Source organism: Cupressus sempervirens, chromosome 9, assembly GCF_028749045.1.
Source record: "Cupressus sempervirens isolate cs-2001-9-10 chromosome 9, ASM2874904v1, whole genome shotgun sequence".
Classification (NCBI taxonomy): domain Eukaryota; kingdom Viridiplantae; phylum Streptophyta; class Pinopsida; order Cupressales; family Cupressaceae; genus Cupressus; species Cupressus sempervirens.
The window spans coordinates 776,099,507-776,127,408 of record NC_143126.1 but is presented as its reverse complement, the minus strand read 5'-3'; the positions used below and the strand labels follow the sequence as shown (position 1 = coordinate 776,127,408).

Genomic DNA, 27,902 nt, shown 5'->3' with positions numbered 1-27,902 from the left:
GGATTCGTGTAGAATCTATCCTCTTGAGTTGCTTTCGGTTGGGTGTTTGTTTTGCATTGTGTTCTCATTGCCGTCCTTGTGTTATGATCTTTGCGATGGTGGTGTGCCACACACGAGTACGTGCACGTACATTTGTTGGGTGACTTGCGAGGCTCGATCTTTCATGAATTTTCTGAAAGTTATGATCATTGGGGTTGGGATGGGATTATGCATGCCCATGGGCACTTGTCATAGGATGAGCATGGGTAGGGTAGGGTAGCATATGGAGGGGGCTTCTACCTCGCAGCCTGGTGATCATTGTGCCCAGAGGGTTGGCGAAGGAAGCTTTAATTAAGTGAAAATAAAATAAAATGTGTGACTGGTAATAAAACTTAAGATAATAAAAAGGTTTGGGGTGCAAGAGCCTTTTCGTTGAGGGATCTTGAATCTGCGCAAGTCCTAGCTTGGGCTTTTTGATGCCAAGCGACTCTCCATGATGTTAGTCCCTACTTAGTAGCCTTTTGAGTGTCTGACCACAACCTGTACTCCTTGCATTGTCTTAGGTTCTTGGTTCAGCCATCATACTGTCTGGCGTGAGTGTTAGCCATGGATGTTGTGTTTTATGTGTGTTTGCACTTGGATCATTATCTCCATCAACATGGTGGGTGTGGACCTATGGGTGCCACGTGGTTGGGAGGCATAGCTACCTTCACCACTGCTAGGGATTGGTGTACAGAGATGATCTTTGTCCTAGTGCGACCATTGTTGGATGTCTTCACTTGGTACTTCGGGTTCTGGAGTATGCTTTCTTGTGATTTATGCTTTCATTGGGATGCTTGTATATCATGTTCAGATGATTTTATTTTATTTGGCGCATTCCCTTAGTATGATTTTTAGCATATGATTAGATGATGTGATTTGCTTTAGTAGTATATTTGTTGCTTACTATTGTTTAGCATGTGATAGGTGATGTTACCTACTGTAGGATTATCTTATGCATTATCACTAGCATGTTAGATTTCCTTGTGCTTATATTGTTGCATGCTTTTAGTAGTGACGTCCCTATTATGATAGTATCGAAGATTTGGTCGGTGGCTTGGGATGTTACGCACGAGGGATGGCTAGGACCCACGATGGTCTTATGATGCTATTGATAGTTGGGAGGAATCAGACACTTATTTGGTTGTTTAGCTCTAAAATGTATTTTTATTCATTGCGATGTTTATTTCAGTATGTGCTTCGCTTTTATGTTTTAGATGGTTAGATGTTCCTCTTTCCTTGTTGTTAGTGCTCTCAAGTGTTCATTCCTCAATTTACGTGGATCTGGTACTCACCGGTGTGGAGGTTTCCTTGTTTGTTTAGCTTTTTGCTTGTGTTTTGTGTCACGCTGATTTTTTTCCTCGCACGAGATTGTATTTTCCTCGCGCGAGACTGTTTCTTTCTCGCGTGAAAGAATACACTTCCCACGCGAGAATGTAAATCTTCACGCGGCACGTAGGGAATCCTTGCGTGAGAATGTGAATCCTCGCACGAAGCTCAGTTGTTCTCGCGTGAAGTGCACACTTTCTTGCACAAAGCAGTGAAATATCTCGCACGAAACTCGAGACTAGTTTTCTTTCTTCTGCAAGAAACAGGGGCTATCTAGGCTTGTCGGATGAAAGTTCAAAAGTTGGTTTTGGACACCCTTTTGGTTTTTACACCTTCTTGGTTCAAAATAGATTCCCTAGGGGTTTTCTTTCTCGCGCGAAAGAATACACTTCCCGCATGAGAATGTAAATCTTCATGCGGTGCGTAGGGAATCCTCGCGCGAGAATGTGAATCCTTGCACGAAGCTCAGTTGTCCTCGTGCGAAGTGCGCACTTTCTCGCACGAAGCAGTGAAAGATCTCGCACGAAACTCGAGACTAGTTTTCTTTCTTACGCGAGAAACAAGGGGCTATCTAGGCTTGTTGGATGAATGTTCAAAAGTTGGTTTTGAACACCCTTTTGGTTTTTACATCTTCTTGGCTCAAAACAGATTTTCTAGGGGTTTAAAATATATCGTTTAAGTATAAGTTGACGTATATTTACGTCAACTTATAGTTAAGATATATTTTAATATATGCGACAAATCGTTTGAGATAGGTTTCAGACCTCTTGGAGATAAGTTATGGATTTTAGAAAATTTCAGGGGTTCAGAAATCTAGACTTAGCCAATTCTCAGGGCTTTAGGATTTCAAGCTTAGCCAAATTTCAGGATTCTGCATTTTACCCCAGCTTGGTGTTTTGTTGATGAGTGGTTGTTCTTGAACCCTCATATTGTCGTGGTGGTTGTTGGCTTTTGTTCGTGTTTGTCTTTTGGTAGTGGCGTTTGGAGATTCATTGGTTGCCAGGATTGTGTTGAAGTCTTTTGTTGCGATCTTTGTAATCCCTGTATGATGTTGTCTTGTGCAGTCATACTTGTTAAAAAAATAAAAAATCTTGGCTTGATTTGAATCCTTGTTTCCAAGGATCTCCGGGCGGGGCATTACACATAAGTAGAAAAAGATGTCCCCCAAGCTTGGATCACTATGTTTGAGAAATACTTTAACGAATCAATAGTGGTAGGACGGGGGGGAACCCATTCCATGAATCAAACTAAAAATTGACACTATCCTTGTTGTTCATTTGCCATGATATTAATGAAGTAATAACTTCTAAAGAAGCCATCATGAAATCCAAAATGACAGACCCCTTTGGCAGGTCTAGCATAGTAAGAACTCTAGAAGGTTCCAAGTTATCTAAATATTTCTTTTGTAAAAGGTGACACCTTTTGGCAGAGGATTTTTCATACATTTACCAAACAAGTTTAGCATCAAAAGCCTTATTCCTATTGGTAATGTTGGTAAGTCCAACACCTCCTATTCTGTAAGAGGTTGACATGTCATGAATAGAAATTAGCGGTATTTTCTTCTGACCATTCATATTATCGAACCAAAGAAAGGTGTGGATTAAAGTTTCAATTTGAGAGATGATACCTTTGGAGGTTTGTACAATGGAGAAGTAATAATTAGGAATGGTAGAAAGAATAGTTTTGATAAGAAAAATTCTACCCGAGAGGGATAACCAGTGAACCTTCCAAGCACTAATTCTACTATTGATATGATCAATCATAGATTTCCAATAAGAGGGTTTGTTTAATCCCATAAAAATGGAACACCAAGATAAGTAGAAGGTAAATGATCATGGGAAAAACCAACAAGATGGATTATTCTTTGAGTAACCAATTGGGATGTATTAAAAACATAAATTCAGATTTAGTTACATTGATACATTAACCTAAAAATTGTGTATATAGGTCAATGGATTTCTTCATACTTTATGCTTCTTGATATTTAGATGATCCATAGAGTAAAGTATCATCAACAAAAAGAAAATGGATTATGGACAAAGATGTACCTACAATATTGATATCTTTCCACAACTCTTTTTGATTAAAAGAGTTAATAAGTCTACTAAAGACCTCTACCATAATGATAAACAAACATGGAGAAAGAGGGTCACCTTGATGAACTCCTTGGGAAGAGGCAAATAAACCTGCTGGTGCACCATTAATGAGAATGGAAAAATGTAAACTTTAAATGCAAGCTTTAATCCATTTACACCACCTAGAAGAAAAACTAAACTGATGAAGGTCTAGAAGAAGAAAAGACCAATTCAATTTATCGTAAGCCTTCATCACAAAGGCTGCAATATAATGTTCTTTGTTGGAATGAAGGGTCTCATGGGCTATTATAGCCCCCTCAATTTTTTCTCGACCAAGAACAAAACTCCCTTGTTTTGTTGATATAATTTTTGGAATAATGGGCTTAAGTTGCAAATAAATAGCCTTTGTGATAATCTTATAGATAGTGTTACATAAAGAACTAGGACAGAAAAAGAATAGGGATCATTAACCTTTGGGATGAGAGAAATATTGGTGGTATTTAAGTTCTTCAAAATGGAAACATTTTTCTTGGATTATTCAAGAACCTCAAGCAATTCAAAACAAATGTCATCCCAATTATTTTTGAAAAAATAATGCAATGAATCCATCAGGGCCTGGTGCCTTATCAATAGGCATAGAAAAGACTACAACACATATCTCAAAAAGAGTAAATGGGGCTATAAGAATTAGATTGTCTTGTTGCACAATCAAAGAAGGAATGGAATCCAAGATCTCATCCACAAGGTGAGAAGAGGGTGGATCCTACGGTGAAGGGGAAAGTAGATTAGAGAAGAACCTTACATTCTCAATTTGAATGCCCTTAGCATCAGAAATCAAATTTCCTAGATGGTCATGAATTGTAAAGATTGTGTTATTAGCCTTCTTTTGTTTGGTAGATGCACGAAAAAGCTTACTATTCTAATGCCCTTGTTGAAGCCACAATTCTCTAAACTTTTATCTCCAATGCTCTTCTTCTTGCTTACATAATTTAGACCACTCCTCTTGCAAATTCTTCTATCTTGAATGCATATCAACATTTAAACCATGGAGTAAAATATGTTCATTAATCTTAGCTAGTTTTTTTCCACCACCTTTTTATCCTCAAAAATATTTTTAAAGCCATGTTTATTCTAGATCTTGATTAAGGCCTTTGGCATACTACATTTTCTTGTGAAACTAAAACATTTTGGTTCCTGGCTCTAGTGGAGCATCCTTCCATCATTGTTATAAGAGGCCATCAAAGTGGTGATGACGATACCATACACTTTCAAACTTAAAAGATGGTGTAGAAGAACTAGTAAGAGGAGAATCTGATGGAAGAATGGACAATTGAATAGGGAAATGGTTAGATTCTAAATATGCTAATATATCTGATTGGATAGTATAATTTGCTGATTTCCAACATTGTGAACAAAAAAATCTATCCAATCTAACTGCAATCTGGTGGAACCCAACTCTTCTATTAGTCCAAGTGAAAGATCCAGCTTGTGGGTGAACATCAAATAAAGCATTATTGCCAACAAAGTCATTAAAGTCTCGGGTAGCTCTAGGAGGGGGAATAATCCCTCCATACTTATCCTTGGGATGAAGAATGGCATTAAAGTCACCAACAATAATAAATTTGACACCTACTTATTGCTAGATAAAACCTGTAAGAGTAAACCATAAACTTTGTTTATCTGACATAGGAATAGGGCCATAAAAATTAATCAAATGGAATGAAAGTTCATAGTGTTGATTGGATAATATTTTCCAATTAGTTCCTTGATGGAGATGTTGAGTCTTGATAGTCTTAGGATTCCATAATACAACAAGGCCCCTAGAAGCACCTAAGCTAGGAACTTGTGAGGAATTCCATGATGACCAATATCCAATAGATTTATGAAAGTTATTCGTATATAATATTATATTTGATTGAACAAACCATGTTTTAACTCGGAGATTTAAAAAAAAAAGAAACTAAGATTATGGTTGAGTTTTTATGAAAAATATTTTACATTCTTTACAAATATTATATGCATGCTATTTTGCAAAAGTAATTTTCTCTTTCATTTTTTTATATATTTTTCATTCTTGCTATATAAAAGTCAACATTTAGTTTATTGGAACTATGTCTTTCAATGTTTCTCCTACATTGTAATCTTGGCACCTTTAATTATTGCATAGAATTCTTATGATCACACATTTTATTTCATGATGATAAGAACTCAAATTTTAACATAATATTTTATTACAAATAAATTCCACTATTCTTTTAAATCTATTTTAAACTTGCATCATTCCACTAATTGTATATATTTGTAACTCTAAATACACTACACTATTATACAATTGGCATGAACTATGAACACCCTTACCTATTGCATTGAATTCATATGGTTCCATGCATTTTGTTTCATGATGATAAGACCTCAAATGTTACCATAATATTTTATTACAAATAAATTCAACTATATGTTTTTAATCCTTTTTAAAAATTTCATTATTCCAGTAACTCTACATATTTGTAACTCTAAATATATTACAATATTATACAATTGACAAGAACTATGATGCTTTGGATCTCTTGTTTATTTTAGTAATACGTAGAAAATTATAACTAACTAGACCTACTTAAATTTTATCCCAGAGAAAATTGTTTAGAAAATATTTTGCTTATGCATAAAGAATTGTTAAGGATGTTAAAAAAAAAATCTTTAACAAACTTATTATATAAATATTTTTAAATATTGTCAAATATTCTAATTTTATTTATATATTAAATATGAAAAAATAAAAATATATTTTCTTACGGTAAATTATGGTAATTAAGATGAAATGTGTATAATTAAAGCATAAATCAAAAATATTATTAGAATTGACAGTACTAGATGTATAATAATTGGTTGAAATAAAATGCAAAATGATTAGACTGCTTGTTCGTGGGGACATTAATGACTAGACAATGTTGATATCAACTAGAATATGATTTCAATAGCTTATGATTTAGCTATCTCAATTTGAACATATAGTTTGAGAACTACAATAATGAAATAATTATCTATGTATAATAATTGAGTCTCTATAGAGATATTCAAATTCAATAGCTATATCATGTATTTTCTCTGATAATAATTAGTAATTTAAGATTAATAATATATATATATATATATATATATATTACTATTGAAGTGAAATGGTTATTTGGGCTTGACCAACATATAAAAAAAAATGGTAATGAGATATTATGTTTTAATTATCTTAATAGTTTGTCAAAGTATTTGATGGCTTCATAAGGCTTATTGAAACTTAGGTCACTTTACAATTTCTCATTCTATAGTTTAAATGTTGTTATCTCAATGTCCTTGACATTCAATTCATAGTTGGCATTCATCATTTGACTTAGAGTATCCAATTGCATGTTGAAAATCTTGGTTAGCTATAATGATTTTTCTTCCAGTCTATTGGTTAAAATTCTTTTGTCCTCTTCAATCATGACTTTATCTTCTATGGCTTTCTTCTTCTATTCAGTCACCTCACATAGTAGTATGGCTTGTGATTCTTGCTCTAACTTGAGACTTTTGATTTCCTCAGTTTGGGCTCTATCCTTGTCCATTAGATCTACAACTACCACATCAAATTTATTGGAGTCTCCATTAGCAAATACCTTAGTAGTTTCTATCTCTTTGTATTGTGTGTCATTCTCCGTAATAGCAATTTCCTTCCTTCTCTTCAAGTATTTCTTTAGTTCTTCTCTTGCTTCATTCAATTGATGTAGAATGAGATGTATTTCAATCTCCTAATTCTCAATAGTCTTTCCCAACTTGTAGACTCCTATTTAAAGATCTTTCCTCAAAGTTTCAAAGCTTCTCTTTTAGAGAACAAGGCTCTAATACCAATTTTTGGAATTATAATAGGAAAGGTAAACTTCTTAGAGCACGAGGAGGGGTGAATTAGTAGTTTGAACTTGGACCCATGAAAACTTTCACCACACATCCATCTCATACATTTAATAAGTAAAATGAAATAACATGTAAAGCACATACATCTAAATCATGTAAACATATAAGCATTCACACACATATGACACCAGATATAATTACCGAAAAACCCTCCAAGTAAGAAGGTAAAACTGGGGTGGGATGACACCCACAAATCTTCACTACTGCAGTAATAAAGTGTATCTAATGAAGGTTACAATGTTTTGATCATGACATGTTCTACCCTGTTAAAGGATTTCAACACCCTGTTAGAAGTGTGCCTTGGTAAATGACTTTAACTTACAATTAAGTAAGCACCCTATTAAAAGATTTAAATACAGCCTATTAGGACTACTCTGTTAAGAGATTTGACTGATTCACCTGCTAGAATGATTCAGCGATGATCCTATGGTTAGCACTTGATTTCCTGATGAAAGATCACTTCTAAACTATTGTATTCTTGATCCTTCTTGATCAAAAGTCTCTTTGTTGTATGCTCTTCTCTTTCCTCAGTTCTACTCTAATTGATTCGACAATGCAATCTCACTTCATAACTCCTTAGTCACCATGAATGCTCTATTTCCACATGCAAACTTCTCTCTTCTCTCCTTCAATAGTCTAGATAGTTTAGGGTTTGTCCTCCTTAAGAAAAATTAGGTGACATAGGGTTAGGTATGAATCAATGGCTATGATTCATCCATTTTTCACTTAAATCCTTCCCTTTTTTCTGATTGGTTGCATGTAATTTTATTGGGAATCCAACATAAGATTCATCCTTATACCCAAAATATCGTAATTCATCCTTAAGTCGGCTCAAAAATGGCTTACAAGGTTGTTTGTGCCATTACAAAAAACTATAACAAAACTATCTCACTCAACATCTGAAGTTTCTGATGCTCGACATATACTAATTTCTACACTGAGACTTGGCATCTGTATCACTTGGCATGTACTACCTTCTCGGCTCCTGAATTACTCAACATACATTGTCTACTGGGCAATTGAGTGACTCGACACAAGAGTGGCTTGACACTCACTGTTGACTTGACATGCTCTATAATATACATGTTGTACTTGGCATATACTATTTTTTTGACATTAACTAAGTAAATAACTTAAGTGTGTAGACACTCATTTGTCAAAACCAATCTGAGATCAATAGACAACATATGTCCCTAGGGGTCCTAGGACCCCTAGGGATCTACATGGTTTCTTTGAATACAACGAAAGGCATCATAAGATAACCTATGACCCTTTCGACGCATTTCATGATAATATTATATTTAATAATAATATAATACTATATATTTTAATATAATAATATATTATTATTATATTATATAACAATAATAATCATATATATTACTATATCATATTAAATAATAATAACCATATAATATTACTATATATATTTAATAATAATTATTATTATTATCATATCTTATTATATTATATTTAGTAATAATAATCATATTTATTACTATATTATATTTAATAATAATAATAATTATAGATATTACTATATTATATTTAATAATAATAATCATAATAATCATAATATTACTATATATAATAATAATATAATATTACTATATAATAATAATAACCATATAAGAATTTTTCTAAGGGCAAAATTCACCCAGGAACTAAGAACTCAAACACAAGCACACAGTAGACCAAAGAGAGAGAGTATGATCAGAATAACAATGTATTCAATAACTGGTTCATTAGAGTACACTAGGAGTGCCTATATATAATGGCCTTTGAGATACATCTAGAATGTCTCATAATTAGCACCATGATGTGTCATACAACTAAACACATGTCCACCAGATATGGATTATCCTCCATTAAGCACGGAAGTAAGTGCAGTGATTAGAGGATAAGCCTACAAGGGTGTGACACACAAAATAGTTTTGTAGGCACCATGTGCTTAAATAGAGTTGTGTACTCCTATTTTTTCTACATGAAAACTCACAAAGGTGTGCAAACTACTAAGTGTCTCACAAATAAAAATAATAAAATAATGCAAAATAATTAAATAATGCATTAACCTAAGTAACTTAAGTAAGTGTAATAAGTAAATACTTATTTACACCAACACCCCCCCTTAAGTGAAACTTAGGGGAATTCCCTTAAGCTTACGAAACTAGGATGAAAATGCATAATGGGTTCCAGCTACTAGGCCATATTAGGTACCCATGTACATAATGAAAATGCAATCTCCCATAAAGCGAGGAAAGAGGGAAAACCTCATGGGAAAAACCCTCCCCCAAAAAGAGAGATAAAGAAGGATGCATCGATGGATGGAGTAATCAAGACCCCTCCATTATGACATACATCCAGTATATACATAAGAGAATGAAAGAAGGAAGAGAGATAGAATAGGTTCCGCCCCCCCCCCCCCCCCCCCCAAAAGAAGAATGCGAACAAGTGAAAGCTGCTCCGATGAAGAAGTTGGTCCATGAATGTAGAATAGTGTTCCTCCCCTTAGGAAGAGACAATGGAAAAGGTACACTCCTAAAGATGTATGGTGGCCCTAAAACTTTCTCAAGTATCCCTATGCTGATGCTGAAGTTCACCCCTTCCAACTGTGCTGAAAAGAATGAATGCAGATCTGTCAAGGATGTCTGTTGAATGTGTTCCACTAAACCATCTGTCTCCTCAACTGAGAAAGAGACTTACACTAATTTCTATTCATAAGGATCTACAATCATGCCAACCTATGAAGATTGATCATGTAGAGAATGGACATGAGGGTCAGAGTGAGCCCTCGCAACAACTGTAGAAGAATCATCATCAATGAGAAGATGTAAGTCCTCAAGTCTATCTCCCATGTCAACTAAAGTTGGAGCTAGAAGATGAGATGTACCATGATGTGATGGACCTTTCACTATGGCAATGTAAGCACATGGACTAGACTGATGTGACCTCTCACTGCAATTGTCAATAGAACCCCACATGTCTGAACTTGTTGAAGCACTATCGCTAGTGTCACTATCAGTTTCCACTATGTATGAAGTGCGGAGAGGAGTAGAGGACAAGCTAGGAGAAATTTCCTCAAAGTGAACATCCATCTCCACAAAAATCTCATGTGTCTCTAGATCCATAAGTCTATAAGCCTTCACATTGTCTTCATAACCGATAAAGGTACAAGGCCTAGGTGTCGGTGCCTTGCAATTCCTGGTGGAAAGGTTAGCTCATGCTGGACAACCGAAGACTCTGAAGTGACTCACAACCAGTTTTCTGCCACACCATGCCTCAAAAGGAGTCTTGCCATTTAAGGCTGGATGAGGAGACCTATTAAGTATGTGAGTAGCACTACTAATGGCTTTAGCTTCAAGTGTAGGATCGAGAGACTTGGTCTTTATCATGAAACTTGCCATGGTCTTGAGAGTCCTAATCCTCATAGCTCCAACATTTGTCTTGTCCGGACTGAATGTTGGTGAGTTCTGAAGATCAATCCCCTCAATTCTGCAAAATTTCTTAAGTCTTCTATCAACATATCTATTCTCATTGTCCACCCTTAGTACTTTGATGGCTTTCCTTGACTTATGTTCAGCACGAGTCTTGAAGTCTTGAAGCTTATGAATAACTTTATTCTTATGATGAAGGAAGAAGAACCAAGTGAATCTCGAAAATTCATCAACAAATGTGAGTATGTAGTGGCCTTGGCTGACTGAAGTCATTGCAAAGGGTCCTACTAATACCATGTGAACTAGCTAAAGAACAATCAGAGCTCGAGAAGACTTCCCTTTATCATACTTATCCTTGAGATTCATATCCACTGACCAAGATGAACATTCTCCCTTTAAAAAGTTGATATTAGGTACACCTTTGACCATGCGTTTTGAGCAAAGTTGCTGAAGAGAGTGGAAGTCAAGGTGAGAAAACCGCTCATGCCATAAGTTGATTTGTGAAGTAGAGTGAGTTAACAAGGCTTGAGAAGAACTCTTAGGCACAAAGTGGGAGAAGGAATAAAGCCTCTTGTCATCATTGAATTTCCCAACTGCTACCAATGAATCATCTTTGAGACTTTGCACCATCACTGAATCTGGAAGGAAGTCAACCTTATGACCATCTCCAAGGTGAGTGATTTGGTAAACTGATAGGAGATTGGAGCTTAGATTTGGAACATAGAGAACATCTTTGAATTCCCTATCTTCCATTTCTACATGTCCTTTCCCTTCAACTTCCATCTTAGTATCATCTCCCACGAAGATGTGTGGTACCTTTGACTGCTTCAATGAAGGAAAGTCTTCCCTTGAAGAACCCATGTGGTAGGAGGCACCTAAGTCAAGTATCCATTCCAAAGAAGAATTTGTGTTTGACATAAGTGCTTGACCTTTCCCCTTCAAAGAGGTAGGAGTAGAATCCTTGGAAGTACCTGGCACTTGAATCTTGCTCTTCTTGAGTAGATTTTCTAACTCATCGATTCTTTTTGTCTTGCAATGATGCTTGTCGTGATTTGTCCTTTTGAAATATGCAAAAAAGAGTTTGTCCTTCTTTTCATTACTTCCTTTCTTGTTTGAAGAAGAACCGCTTTGTTGAGAGGAGGATTGTTGTGTCTCAGATTGTGTTTTCTACTTCCACTACTTCTTCTCCTTGTTGCTTTTCCCCCCTTGACTAGATTTGTGATCATCACTAGCCACCAAGGCTTTGGTCTTAGATGATTTGAGAAGTCCAAAATCCACCAAGTGAGATTGTTCAACAATGAACATGTCTACGAATCCATCAAAGGAATGCTTCTGGTAAGAAGATCCCATGGTCAACCTATGAGTATTGAAACTCAAAACAAAGTTGGCGTACTTAGAAGGTAGCTTCTTCAGGATGTGATGAATCAACCTGTCATCCTTCACGGGATTTCCACAATCTTTTAGAAGTGCCCTATACTCATTGACTTTAATGATATAATCCTGAATTGTGTCATAATTCTTAGGATCCAAGAGAAGTAGATCATCCTCAATCTGAAATCTCTTTTCTTCATCCACTTTACCATACAACTGTACAAGTTTATCCCCAGCTTCCTTAGATTTTGAACAATTTTTAATGTGAAAGAGCAGATCCCCATGGACACAACTCCTAATTACACCTAAAGCTTCTCGATCTTGTCTTTGCCAATCAATGAGCTCTTTAGCATCAGTAGGTTTGGTAATTGTACCATCAACATAAAGATGATATCCTTTTTCCATTAATCTACTCCATGCAATATCTTTCCATGTAGAATAGTTGCGTGAAGTTAGAGGAGGACATTTTAAACCCATGATGCAGAAATGAAAAGAGCACAATAGAGAGATACAAAAACATAGTACATACCCTCCCTTTTCACTCAATCAAAAGACCCCCCCAAAAGAGATGTTGTTGGAACTTTATAAGTAGTGCATTTACAATGGGCCACTTGTCAAAAATGAACAAAGTGGACTTTCTGATTTTGCTTTTACAACTGCCTTATAAGGCTGAAATCTATCACTTAAGCACTTTAGCTCAGATTTACAACAATTCTGAAAAAAGAATCAAAGCTTTACAGTGCCAAAGAATGCCTAATTCTGAAAGTGAGAAATTGGTCCACACAACCCTAGAATTTGACTCCAGATCTAGAAAGTAGATAAAAAATAGACACTTTCAAAAAAAATGAAACCTGAAAAAGTGACCAGATGTGCCCGTACTGAGCTTCTGAAGTTGCAAAATGCAAGATTATGCAAGTACAGTCACCAAAAAATTCAATTTTTGCAAAATTTATGCACCAAAACTAGGAAAAAAACACCACCACTTGAAAATTCAAGAAATTCTACCTGATTTCAAAAAAATTGCACTTGAATCGGAGTTCGAATGTCCGAGATAAGGGCTCGCAAAGTCAAGCTACCAAACTGAAAAGCAATCTGGAGAGGGGTTTGGAAGGAAAACTGTGAGTCTAAATTTGACGATCAAACAACCCTCATTACAGTTGTAAAATGCCTAATTTTGATGATCAAACGACCATCAATTTTAACATAGCATTCTGCTGATGTTAGCAAAAAATACGCACCCTTGGATGATGTGGCAAATGACTGTGCCTTTTGTACTGTACAGAATAACACATGTCAATTTTTGTACGTTGATGTGTCAAAGAGGGTTCCACAAGTGATGCGACAGTCCTTGCTATTGCTAACTTGGCTCCACGTGGCAAGGGCAGTCGTTCTCGCAGGGTGATAGCTGGCTGGTGTACACGTGGTAGTTTTGTGTAAGGAAGAGCAACTAAAAACCACCGTGTGGTGAAAACTCTTCGTTGCCAGGAGTTTTTAATACTCAATTTAGGCATGAGTTTTTAAACTCCAAAACAAAATGCGGGCAGGAAGAACTCTACCAGAAAGGTAGGTTTGTAGGGTGCCGAAAAAGGCAGTCGCCTGCCGAGATCCTCTATCGCACAGGGGGTGGTAAATCTGCAACACCAAAGAAACTAAAAACTACCCCAAAAAATGAAATTCGTTGTCGAGAACATGAATACAATCGTCGATTGTTGGGAGTTTAATCCCACATGCAGTGGGCAGCAAACTTTGCGCTCTTTAATACAATGAACCAGCGAACAAAAAACAAAAAAGTTGTGGTTGCCAGATTTGGAAGAGACGTCGCTAGGTTATGTAGAGCCAACTATGTAACTTTGTGTATTTGCTTTGTATGGCGTGTCTGATGTGGTTAAGGAAGGGAGTCGTAGTCACCTGCTAGTCGAGATGTACACGATGCACCACTTCCTGCCATTGCCTATTTAGTTTAGTATATATTGTGCTTGTACATGCATGAATTTTATGCAAGTTGCAGGCACCGGGTATCGACTTCCCTGAATTGCTAGGATGAGTGTACCCTATCACACTATCTCAATGATAAGAGAAGGGAGATAAATTCTCAAGTCCAAATCCCAACCCTTTAAGCCATTTGTCCTAATTGAAAATTAGGACAAGTATCTGAGTTGAGTACCCTCTGAATACGTTGGATGACGTAATTCGTGATATAAACCCTTGGCTTGATTTTGTATGTATTTTGGCTATGATGGGTTTTCATATTTTTACCTTGTGAGTCTTTGATGTATTTTCTATTAATTAAGCCTAATTAAAAAGATTTAATTAATGGTTTAATTTAATGGAAAATTAATATGGTATTTTAATATTTATTTTATTTAATTAATTAGAAAATTAATTAAATAAAATAATTAAAATTGAAAATAAAAAGTTAAAAGTTTAAAAGTTGGAATGTGACAACATTTATTTTAATAATAATATATTTGGAGATCATTTTTTAATAAATGACTAAATAATATTATTATTAAAGCTAATAAATATTTTAGCAATTAAGTTTTGGAAAATGAAATTTAAAAGTGGAAAATATATTTAAAATTATTAAAAGATTCTAGATTTCATGTGATTAAAATATAAATATATTAAGATTGAAAAGTGGAGATATTAAAGTTAGTGCATGAGATTTAATAAATAAATTAATTAAATTGAAAAGAGTAAAGTAAATATTATATTAATTATTGTGCATTATTTTAATATTTGCTCACATAAGAGTTGGCAAATTCTCGAAAGTTGTCATGTAGACAACACAGGGGTTTGCACTCTAAGTATGCACAAGTTGTCTACACTTAGAAGTTAGCATTTTATTTGAGCACATGGTGTCTACAACCTTAAGACTCATCTAGAAGGTTGGAGAAGACCCATGCTTGGTTGTCATGCTTATCTTCTAGTTGTTTCTAGAGACACTCTAGATGCATCTTAGAGGCCTTTAAATAGAGGCTCTCCTAGTGTGTTTGGGCAAGCTTAATGGAAGCTACAAGCTTCAAGCTAAAATGGAAGCTTCAAAGCTTTCATGCATTTGAAAAGCTCATATGTCTCTACATGCTCTTATGTTTCAATATGCTCTTATGCTTCTTTTAGCACTTCTAGTCACTCGGAGGATTCGATTGGCTTGGATCTTGGAGGAATTGCGAATGATGGAGAAGGAAGGGATTTTCTATGGACGTCTAAGGCATGGTAAATTTAGCATCAGTGTCCAGGTGCACTTGTGATATTCGCATACTCTCTTTGCACTATTTCTCTTCCTCTCTTCATCATGTCTGTTATATGTGTCTGAATACTCTTTGTGATTGAATCTACAATTTGGAATTGAAATCTTGAAATTTTATTTGGTTGAGAAGAAAACAATAGAAAACTCTAGATCCAATTAAGGAAGAAATTAGATCTGAAATGGGTTTGGGTTCGAACTAGAATCAAATTGAGAAAAGATGATTTCAAATTTATAGTTAAACCTGTTAAATGAATAGTTATGGTTAGATGTAATTCAACGTTAAGGGATCTTTAAAGAATGTAATCTATTATGTTATGTTATGTTTACTTTTAGTTGGATGTTACTATTGCTTCCGCAAGTGTTGTGAATGGTTTTACTTTCATGTTTAAAAAAAAAAATTGTTTGGCAAACTTAGTGAAATTCTTCGGATCCCTTGGCAATTGGTTTTAGAATAGCTCGACATATAACCATAAGGTGGATTTCAACTATTATAAATCTATACGATGTTTGGGTATAAGAGTGGTTTTAGAAAGTATTGAGCATTTTCATGACTATGGGAACTCTATCAAAATTTGGATAATTCTTGGTTGCTAGTCAGGCCCCAATACAAAATGCAGAATCAAGTCATTTTACCTTCTTACATTGGACACTGTCATCATTTGAAGAATGATTGATAAAACCTAGATGATCTATGTAATTTTGATCGGCTGTTTCCTCACCTTTAGTGGTTTACTTGTCATCTTTTAATAGCTGCAAATATGATAAGATGTTTCCGATGGACTATATCCCCACTATTAGTTGTCTTCTTTTCAGTTACAAATTATCTGAAAGGCATGATCAATTTAGGTTCTATCCTTAGATGATTTTGATTCACTATGTAACCATAGCTATTCTCTCAATAACATCCTTATGAAAAAGAGAGATGCTGGTCAATAAAAATCAACATTTGGAGTGTCACTCATCTACATCAATTCAATACCATTCCATGTGCTAGGGTTCAAGGCACAGTAGTTTGGAAGGCTAATTGAATCCTAAGGAGTCAAGTTTCTAGCCACCGCATCTTCATTGAACCCTACACTTCTGGACTAGTTGGATCAGCCATCTGTATCATTGTCATGGAGTTTGTAAGTAAAATTCATAACAAGTTCTGATTTGGAAATTGTACTAAAATTTAAAATCATTGATCTCTATCACCATGAGAATGGTGTTGGATCATCTTCATTATATTTCATTTTCCAAAACTTAATTGCTAAAATATTTATAATAATTGAAATTGTATATAAATAAAACATTTTTGAAAACATTTGTTAAAAAAATAAAATAACATATGGTTATTGGGGAGGGACAAATTTTCGTACCCACCCACGGCCTAAGATTTGAGGACGCAAGTACCATGTACCCACGACTGGCGATAGGCAAGACAAGCCGCAGCATGATTAATCAAATAGCGACCATAGTCATAGGTTTGTACAAAGGTCACAAGGGTGGACAGTCCCCAGTACCCGTGCCAAGTTTGAGTGCCAAATTTGATAGCGTGCAGGGTACGACAATGGAAAGTTTATGTTATATTTGCTTTGGCAATAATAAATCGATTGTGTAATTCGATTTTATATTAATAAATATTTTTGTATGATATATTTATTAACTATTCATCTAACATCACATCCTTATTAAATAGCAATGATACATTCAACATTCATAAATTACATTTTCAATTGCTCAATCATCCACTGTACATGACATATGGTATGAAAAGCTTAAAAGAATAAACATCCATGTAAACAAAGAACATCACATCCAATACTAATCCATGATGCAATTAAAGTAAATGAAACCACATATCATACATGATACATCATCATCATAAAGATATAAACATCCATCATAAAAGATAATCATATATCACAAACATAAATAACTAAGTGCATGGTTCCTCCCAACCATAAATAGCATCATTAGACCATCATGGATCCTAGCCATCCCTCCATGCGTAACATCCCAAAGCACCGAAGAGATCATCACCTATAAACATAGTAGGAAAGTCACTCCTAAAACATCCTACTAACATGCAAAGCAAAGCATAATATGTCATCAACTAACATAAAGGCAAATCATCAATGTAAGAAAAATACCAGTAAATACATCCATCATAGGGTATATCATCTATCATAATGATCCAAGAATAGAATGAAGATAAATACCAACCAAGAAAGCTCCAACCACGGTGTTTCAGACGAATCTCAAATGATAAGAGTGGAAATACATTACCACCCAACCGCGTGGAACCTAAGTGGTCCACTCCCACCGTGCTGAGGAGATAATCTCAAGTCCCATACAGGTTATCCAAATCACATAGCACAAATCTCTATGAGTCCAGGAATCCTAAAAGTATACTAACACAAAGGTTCCATCACACAAAACTGACATCTAATTCCCAGAGGCACAATAATGACATGTAGGAAATCTACTATGCAAGCAGGAAAGTGTCATCGCAATTATCACGTACAAGTTACCCTGGTAGTTAGCTAAACTCCACGGGTCCATACTGATCTCATGTGGCCACTAGTATCCTCTCATACTGATGAGGCATACTACGGAATGCACGGTCGCAACCATGCGTTCTCACTACTCCCATCCTAACCTGTACAAGCACTCAAGGCATGGGCGAGAACCAAAAAAATTATCTTTTTAAGTTCATTTAATCCCCATTTAGTGTGTAAATGTTATCACTTATTAACCAAACTTATAATGAGTTACCCTGGTAGACACTTAGGACCCCGGCCCCCATTGCAAGCCACTTCCCGACACTACAAGTAGATAACCTACCCTAAGCTCATGGAATTATAAACTCACCACAGTCCTGTACAAGCGACTGTAAAGAAAATCCAAAAGATAATCCATAAAAAGAATCATCAAATATCCATGATAAAAGCATGAAATATCCATAATAAGAATCATCAAATCTCCAAGATAAGAATCATCAAATCTCCATAAGCATCTGAAAAACATCCATAGAAAATCATGACCACAACAATTCTCTATTGGCAACTGAAGACATCACTTATAATCATAAGTATCCATTGGTTCTCAATAACCAAAATATATCTCAAAATCATACTGATCGAAGACTCCAAAATGGTTGACTGAAACATGTCACAACATGACATCATCCATAAATAAATCAACATTTTAGTCCCATCATGGCGACTAGAAAATAATCCAAGAATAACTGATTGATGAATCAAAAATGATTAGCTCAAGTGTCTCAGATACATATATCTTAGCTTCACACATGAAGATTGATGAATAATTACAATCAGTAAATGCAAACATTTCATAGAGCATACGATCACATAACCATGGTTGGGTTTATAAAGATCAAGACCAAATAAGATCAACATGCCAACACATCTCATAACCCCCAAGCCTCTGGTAACAACCTAAGACTGGTCAACACTAGTCAACCCAAAACTCAAAACAAGAAGCATATAGAATACACGATGCAAACACATGTTTTGGTTTTGCTATATTACATAGTTGAATTAAGTGTAGAGTTTTAGTTTTCATTTCAAGTATACTTCAAGTGTCTTAAGTTTCATCATTTGACCTACAAGTCAACCCAATTGTTCCCCGATAGCATTATCCTTCCATTATTAAGAATTACATTCTAAGAATAACTTAAGGATAAATACTCACTAAATTGATCATCGTTGACCTTTAATTACCCTGTTCTCTTTAATTAACTATGATCCATATTCTATTTGATTAACTCTCCTTTAATGTTACTTCAACTTTTCAACATAATCAAGGATCATTATTCATTTATAAGAGAATCAATTATCAATCTTTGAATAAGAAGAATATAACTTTATCAAAATGATCAATTTAATCTACCAATTAACATAGGTACACAATTCCATGACTCTTGTCATTCTAATAGTTTTCAATTCAATATTACTATGTCTCACCATTAAAACATCTAAGGTCATTATTCAAGTCATCAAATTAAGACCTATCATCTTTGATATCAATATTTTTTATAATCTTGTTTAAAAGAATTGCATAATTATTAATTAAATCCAATTAACTCTAGTTAATTGATTTAATTAACAATTACACAACCATACCAACAACCTAAAGAATATCAATTGACCTACAATAGTTGTACGTAGAAAGTCAACTTCAATACAAATATTAATATTTCAATAATACTAATAATAATAGCAAGTTATTTTGGAAATCTTATCCATAAATCTATAATGACCATACTCGTCACTCTATCAATGAATACTAACTTTTTTTCTTAACATACCCGTATCATTTGATTCAACTAATTATCAATCAACTCTATGCCATTTCATTAACATTAGGATTAATAATCTCTCAATTATTTAGGTCCAAGTTTTATTACAGATAACATCATGATAATATAACTAACTTCCCATTAATATCGAATAAAATCATTGCACTACTAAGAGCAATATACTCCCCCTTAATTCCAAGAAATGATTTCCATTGTTCAAATTATGAGAATGATACCTATCGCCTTCCATAAAATGGTTCCCCTATAATACTCTCCTCGGATAAATATTCTAAACCACTCATTCATTAATAGCTACCAATCGTCATCATTATAAAATGAATTAACTTCCCTTCATTATTTCCTGCTTATCATGCTCTCAAATAAATCCCATTTGTTTAAAATATTAAAGATATGCACTTCGATATCTTGAATAGATTCAAAACTTAATTACACTTCCCTTCCATAACTTCTATTATTAACTTAAATCGAATTAAGCAATAACTATAAGAAAGCATTTATACTATTATCCATTAATAGTCTAACAATTATTAACAAATAGCAACCTTATTAATAATTTTAACACTAATGATTTAAATTATCAATATTCTCACCGATTCACCATTGGTTTAGCCAACTAACTTTTGACTACATTAATCAACCATAATTAATAATTTAATAATAACTTGTAAATGAACAAGTTATATTAACAAGTTATGATAATAATCTTATTAAATAAATCGACAATAAATTACTTAATAATTTTTAAATCAAAATCAAAATTATTATTAATAACACATCAATAATTTATTACAATATTAAAAATCACTTATTAAATTATATATATATATATATATATATATATATATATATATATATATATATATATATATATATATATATATATATATATATATATATATATATATATATATATATATATATATATATATATATATATATATATATATATATATATATATATATATATATATATATATATATATATACCAACAAGCAACACTTTATAATAATAAGACTTTAATATATAAAAATATGCTGCAATTTGAATCATATTATTGAGCGGTATGAGATTGCTCTGGCTTAATAAACTGTGTTGTTGACTGCCCACCATAGGTACACCATGCCTGCATGGGTATGTGGACGTTGTTGGAGGTACGTATGCGTGTGGCAATTTTGGGATCTGCCCCTATCGCAAGCATTTTGCGATGTGGGGTACCCGCAGGTACCCTGCTCTAATACCAAATGTAATGCCCTGCTAAGGGATCCAAAGAATTTCACTAAGTTTGCCAAAAAAAAATTGTTTAAAACATGAAAGTAAAACTATTCATAACATTCACATGATAGCGGAAGCAATAGCAACAATTCAAATGAAAGTAAACATAACATAACATAACAGATTACATTCTTTAAAGATCCCTTAACGTTGAATCACATCTAATTATAAATATTTTAGCAATTATATATATATATATATATATATATATATATATATATATATATATTAGCAATTAAGCATATAAATATTTTGGTTGTAAAGCATATGCTCACATTCTTGATGAAAGAAGGAGAAAACTTGAAAGGAAGAGTAAGAAGTGCATAATGGTTGGATATAGTGAGGAATCAAAAGGATATAGGTTATACAATCCTAGAACTAATGAAATCTATATTAAAAGAAATTTATGGTTTGATGAAGATATTAAGAATGATAAGTCTCCAACATTATCTTTCTTCCCAATTTTGATTGATGAAGAAAATTCTATTTCTACCAATGGTCAAAGTCAAGGTGTACAAACTACTACATGGGAAGAGACTCAAGTTGAAGAATCAAGTGAAAGTGATAATGAAAATCCAAGGAATTTACCAAGAAGGTCCTAGAAATATATTTGCTAACTATGCTCTTATGACTAAGGTGATTCAGGTTGACACTCCAAGCACATATAAAGAAGCAAAAGGAAAAGATGAATGGGAGGCAGCTATGCAAGAAGAATACAATTATTTGATAAAGAATGGAACATGGGAACTAACAACACTTCCAGAAGGAAAAAATGTTGTTAGTTGCAAGTGGACCTATAGAACCAAGTTCACATCAGATGGAGCTATTGAAAAATATAAAGCAAGGTTAGTGATTAAAGGTTTCTCACAAGAAGAAGGTATAGACTATATTGAAACCTTTGCTCGAGTAGCTAAGATGAATTCCATTCATACAATAGTTGCTTTAACTACAAAGCTTGGTTGGAAATTTTTTCAAATGGATGTAAAAAGTGCATTTTTGCATGGTGATTTAAAGGAAGAAATTTACATGCAACAACCACCAGGATTTATTAAATATGGTGAAGAAAATTTGGTGTGTAGATTAAGAAACTAACTCTATGGTCTTAAACAAGCACCAAGGGCATGGTGCTCAAAAATAAATAAGTACTTTCTAGATGTTGGATTTAAAAGAAGTACAGTTGATCCAGACATGTATGTAAAACATAGTGATGATAAATTTGTTATCATTGTATTGTATGTGGATGACTTGATTATTATAGGACATCACACACATGATATTGAGAAAACTAAAGATCAACTCAAACAGGTTTTTGAAATAACTAATTTAGGACTAATGCACTACTTTTTGGGTATGCAAGTATGGCAAGAAGAAAGAAGGATCATGCTTTCCGAAACTAAGTATGCTCTTGATGTACTTTAAAAATTCAATATGAGTGATTGTAAACCATGTAATACACCATGTGAAGTAGGACATAAGATTTTATTTTTTATTTTAAAAAAAATTATGTTACTTATGAAAATTGAATATTTCATCTATTGAAATTTGTACATAAAAACATTTATATAGTTATTTGGTAATTTTATTTTTCTACTGATATTTTGTTTATCCAATTCTTTCAAGTATAAATACATCTCATAATAATATTTAATAATTATAAATATAATTTTATACAACATCTCCCTCTTTCTAAGAAATCATAACATTAAATTCAGGTCATATAACTTAAAAATTGTGAATATAAACATATAATAATCTTAAAGAAATATATAATAATAATAAATTTCCATTAAATTCCAAATTTTTATTTCTATCAACCAATTAATAACACCTTTAAAATTTAGTTATACTAGCATTTTCTTATATTCAATAATGTACTTACAAAGGGCCACATTCTATTCTACTTCTCCAACCCACCTCTCTCCTTCCTTTTAATTCAAAAGTGTTATTCAGATTGAAAGATTTGAATAAAATACAATCATCAAGAGTGTCTCTCAAATAAGTCATCTTCTTCTTTAAACCTACACAACAATTGGGGTGCTTAGTATAGACTTCTTCTAATTTTTCCTTCAATTCACAAAATCCACTAAAGTAACTTGTATCAAGGAATAAAACATCTATGAGAATTTGAGTAAAATTTGAGGAATATTTCATCATATTAAAGACATCTTGATCATGCCTATTAGGATTTATAGTAGTATATGCATGCCAAAGTTCATAGAGTTTAGCAGTTCTTTCATTCGTTTTAACAAATGAAAATTTGTTTTTGGATCATTTGAGATACTATGTGAATTATGTTTATATAAATCACAAGATACTTGAAAATATGCCTCAACCTAGAACCTCTCCAATGGATTTCGTAACCACATTATATCTACATCTGTAAAGCAAAATTAGTAAAATTCATTATATCTACATCCTGTAAATAATATTCGAACAAAAGTAGTAAAATATTTTAAGACAAATAAACTATAAGAGCGTGAAAGTATGAGACAAAGAATTTGAAGATGAATACATGAGATGTCTCAGACAAAGGTAGAAAGACAAATTAGGAGATTACATGTATTGGACAAAGCTTCTTGTTGAGCTTTTTGCTTTGTTTCTTTTTTTGTTTTGATTTTTAGTATTAAAAAAAAATAGATTTGGTGAAATTTTCTACTATTCAATACTATCTAATTAGATTTGGCTAAAAAAATATCATTTAATTTTAATCTATTAGAATAATGAACAATATAGAGTTCTAACTGTTTTATTTTGATAAATAAGAGAGAGATTGTGTGGAATTCTATTTCAAATTCTATTCTTATTAGTTTATTTTCTATACTAATTAATTTATTAGATAAAATAGAATTTAAATTTTAAAATTTATCAAATTTATTATTATTGTTAAAAATTTGAACATTTAAAGGTGAAATATACACACTTCACCACATCAAATAATAATTGTAGAACTTTGAATGAAGTAGAACTTTGAATGATTTTCAATGTTATAAATTTTGTATATAGAAAACTAGAATAAAATTAAAGATAAAAAACATTAATTGAAATATTTATAGACTAATCAAAACTTTTAACTCAATAGCTAATTAAAAAGATCACTTCTACTTAAACACCAAATATACCAAAACAACTACATAGACTAGTAAACTTTCTTTAAATAAGGAGCCAAATATCCTAGAGTCAATCTAATGAAACTACAATTATTAGAATAACAATGTCAAATTTTTTGATGATCTTTACAGTAAGCATCTACAATGTGGGGTATGTGAGGAAACTTACAGTAAACACAAAATTATATCCTCGCTCAACCACAATCTTGAAGAAGAGAATTTTAGTCTACATCATCTTTATATAATCCTTTGTCCCAAAGGACTTGTCCTCGGTAAAATCAACTCCTTCAGTCCTGAGCTCATAGCAATGAGGATGAATTTCTATGCAGCGGTTGAAAGCTTTTGCATCCATGACCACAATGAGGAGGTGGTTAAGTAAGTCATGTGTTCCTTCCCCAATCCTAAAACTCTCAAGAAAAAGATCTATCAAACTGTTTGGGTCAATCCATGCCCCATTCACTGGTGTGAGGATCAGAGTCTTGTTTGGCATTGAAGCCTTTGCCAAAGCAATCTCCAACTCATCTGAATCATTTGCAACTTCTATCTAAAAACAAACCCAAAATAATATTGAGTTAGAAAATAGTGTGATTCAAACCATAGATTATTACAAAAGATATGTTAATTTGAATTAAACTTACATATGGAGGTGTGGCTTCAGTTTCTGTAGATAGAGGCCAATAAGTTCCCTTAGTTAGATAGAAACACACCAATAAAACCAATGTTAGAGAAATAATCAGAAACATATCTCTAATTGGCTTATCAAATATGATTTCTCCTTTCATCTTCAAATTGGAAGAGCCTAATCAGCCTTAGAATAACTGATTCAGTCTTGAGAGATGCATTCTAATGTCTTGGAGATTATATACAGTGAAAATGGCTTTGTCAACCATATTAGGTTTTTTTGAAATAACTCATAATTCTAGGGCGTGCAATGTGCAACTTTTATATTTGGCATTACATTACCATCATTTATTTGGGCTTTGTGAATGATGTATTCAAAGTTTTTAATCAAATGTATTATATTGAATTGAACAAAAGAAAGGTTTGTTTATCATCCATTAGTGGGATTGGCAATATATTGTATTGGGTTACACAGAAAGAGAGCTGACAATCGTGACAAGAGCAATCATTAATTGACAACTGACAAATGCATAAATAGCCTCTTTTGTTCACAAAGTGGACAGTAACAGATGGGCCATCATGGGTGGATGCCCAATTTATGGGGTGTAACTAAATTCAACAAGCACTGCAGGGCAGCATAGTTCCTGCCAAGTGCATAATTATGGTAGAATTTGATTTTGGTAGGAGTTATGTCAGATTAGAAAGGGCAAGATTTTCAATCAATCATGATGGTATGGGTCAGTTGATTCCAAAGACTGTCACTCCAAAGACTGGTTTCATAGTTGTTTAGCATTTATTTTCAATCAATCAAGGTAGTATGGATTTGTTGATTCCAAAGACTCTCCTTCCAAAGACGGTCCTTCCAAAACTGGTTTCATGGATAATGTTTCACAATTGTTTACTGGTTTCATGGATGATGTTTCACGGTTGTTTATTGTTTATTATATGTAACAAATTTCAAAATTTTCTTATTGTTAAATATTGTATTGTAATGGGTGGGGGCCCTAGCTTGATTGGCTAAATCTTCCTCGTGGTATTGGTGGGCGTGTTGCACCAGCGCTATCGGTCATGTTAAAAAGTTTACCCGATGCACTGCAGTTTATAAGGGGGCTGTGTTGTACTTGATTCCTGCAGTCTAAAAAAAAAATATTGTATTGTAACATTTTCCATAGGAATGCTCTAATTCATTTTCCACAGTTATATTACTATTACATTAGCTTTAGCTTCTTTTACTTTATTGATTGTGTCTATATAATAAAATAAATTAACTAATAATAAATATGCTAAAACATAGATATTGACAATTATATTCTTATATCTCAATGTTATAATAAAATTAATTATATATTGCTCTAATGTCGACTCTTTCCATTTTATAAGAGAATGGAAAAAATAGAAAGAATGTAGTAAACACAAATTGATTAGAACTTGATGATGGCATTTAGAATAGTTATCACAAATATTTTCTTCACCAATTTTCTTGACTCTTGAAAACAATGGAATTTTTTATTTTATAAATGACATTCGCATTTTGTATACCTTAATTTTATTAGTACAGAATTAATAGAATACCAACATTTAGATTCCAGTTCAGCTCTAATTCACTTATTTACTTAAAAACAAATGAAATAAATGCTCGATTGCATTACTGCATAATCAAATAAATTTTTGATTGCATTCCTTCCTTTCACCACTCTCTTGGATTTCTTGGTATGGAATTGATTATGCAACATAATATCTTTAATTGTACAAACAAAAAAAGCTTGGCTCTACTATTGTCAAATAAATGTTAGCGTTAATGCAAACCTACATCTTGCCTACAAAGTACAGTCAACATTGAAAATGTATTTGCCAATTCACAATGAATCTCCATTGGTTATGGGATTAGGGAAATGCCATTAGAAAAACCCTCCCATCTAGAATCTATATAAAATTAAAAATATGTAGCTGCTCAAATTAATATTTAATTGGTTCACAAATAAAGTAAGGAAACACGATTTTAAAAATTGAAAATTCAGTCCTCATGTAATAAATAAATGACTGTAGGTTCACAAATAAAGTAAGGAAATGAGATTTAAAAAGTTGAAAATTCAGTCCCCATATGATAAATAAATGACTGTATGCTAAACAAAGAAACTCACATTAAAGACAGTGCAATTCTACCAATGAAGGGGAGGGAGGGAACAAACACTGAACTCACAGCCACACTCGCTAGTCGTGGACGATACCTCATACCTGCAAGCATGAATGATACCTAATACCTGCAAGTGGCACTACGTCTACTTGTGGTACAATTGAACCATATGAATCAATTGATTATAAAGTCGTATTGATTTGGTACTTGAATTGAACTGTCAATAACTTTATCACTATCAGATCTGCTTTCAATTCTATGTTTATTTGTTTGTAGATTATGGAAATTTCTATTAATATCATAAATTGAACAACCAAACCCAGGGAAAAAAACCATACTCCCCAAACAAAAACCAGCAATCTGGATTACCATTTGAGAAGTAGAAAAAACACACAGCTCCTTTTCATAAGCAGATGACAGGATAATTAAACTATTGTAGACTAGTGAACCACCAGCAGTGCTGTTAAATTAACTGCAAGCCCATGTTAGAAAAGAGAATACCGAACCTTAAGAACCTTGTGATCATGATGGATAGTCTATGCTAGATTTTGAGGAACCACAACCTTACTACTTTGTAAAACTGGAAAGTTGCTTTAGGGAATTATCAATTCTTTGTGCATGAGTCTCGCAAAGAAAAGGATGTCTCTTAAGTTTAATGAAAGGGGAATCTCCATAATTTAGAACAGATCTAGACAGTCATCAGCAGCAGCCAATTTCAAAATCAATTCCAAGAATACCATCCAATAAGATGCCAAAATGCAAAATAATTTTAAAAAGGTTGACAAATCCAAATAATTCTCATCAAACATGTTATGGAAAGTCATTTTTTCTCTTCATAGATCTGGATTTATAATTCAATTAAATGAGAGGTAATCCTCCCTCTTAACTATAAAATTCCAAACTCTTTAAACTAGTAAACATGACTGTCCAATTGAAAAGTGAAGTTTGAAAGCCTTGAAAACATAGTTGATGAATGATTTCCCATTGCATGTACATGAAGAAGCATAAAGCCCTTTACTGCTCG

At 33.2% G+C, this 27,902-nt stretch overlaps 1 pseudogene; it reads right to left on the bottom strand.

The window, feature by feature from the left end:
- Nucleotides 1–24,905, bottom strand: part of LOC149541023 (uncharacterized protein At4g15970-like) — a 34,979-nt pseudogene extending 10,074 nt beyond the window's left edge.
- Between the last annotated feature and the right edge of the window lie 2,997 nt (nucleotides 24,906–27,902).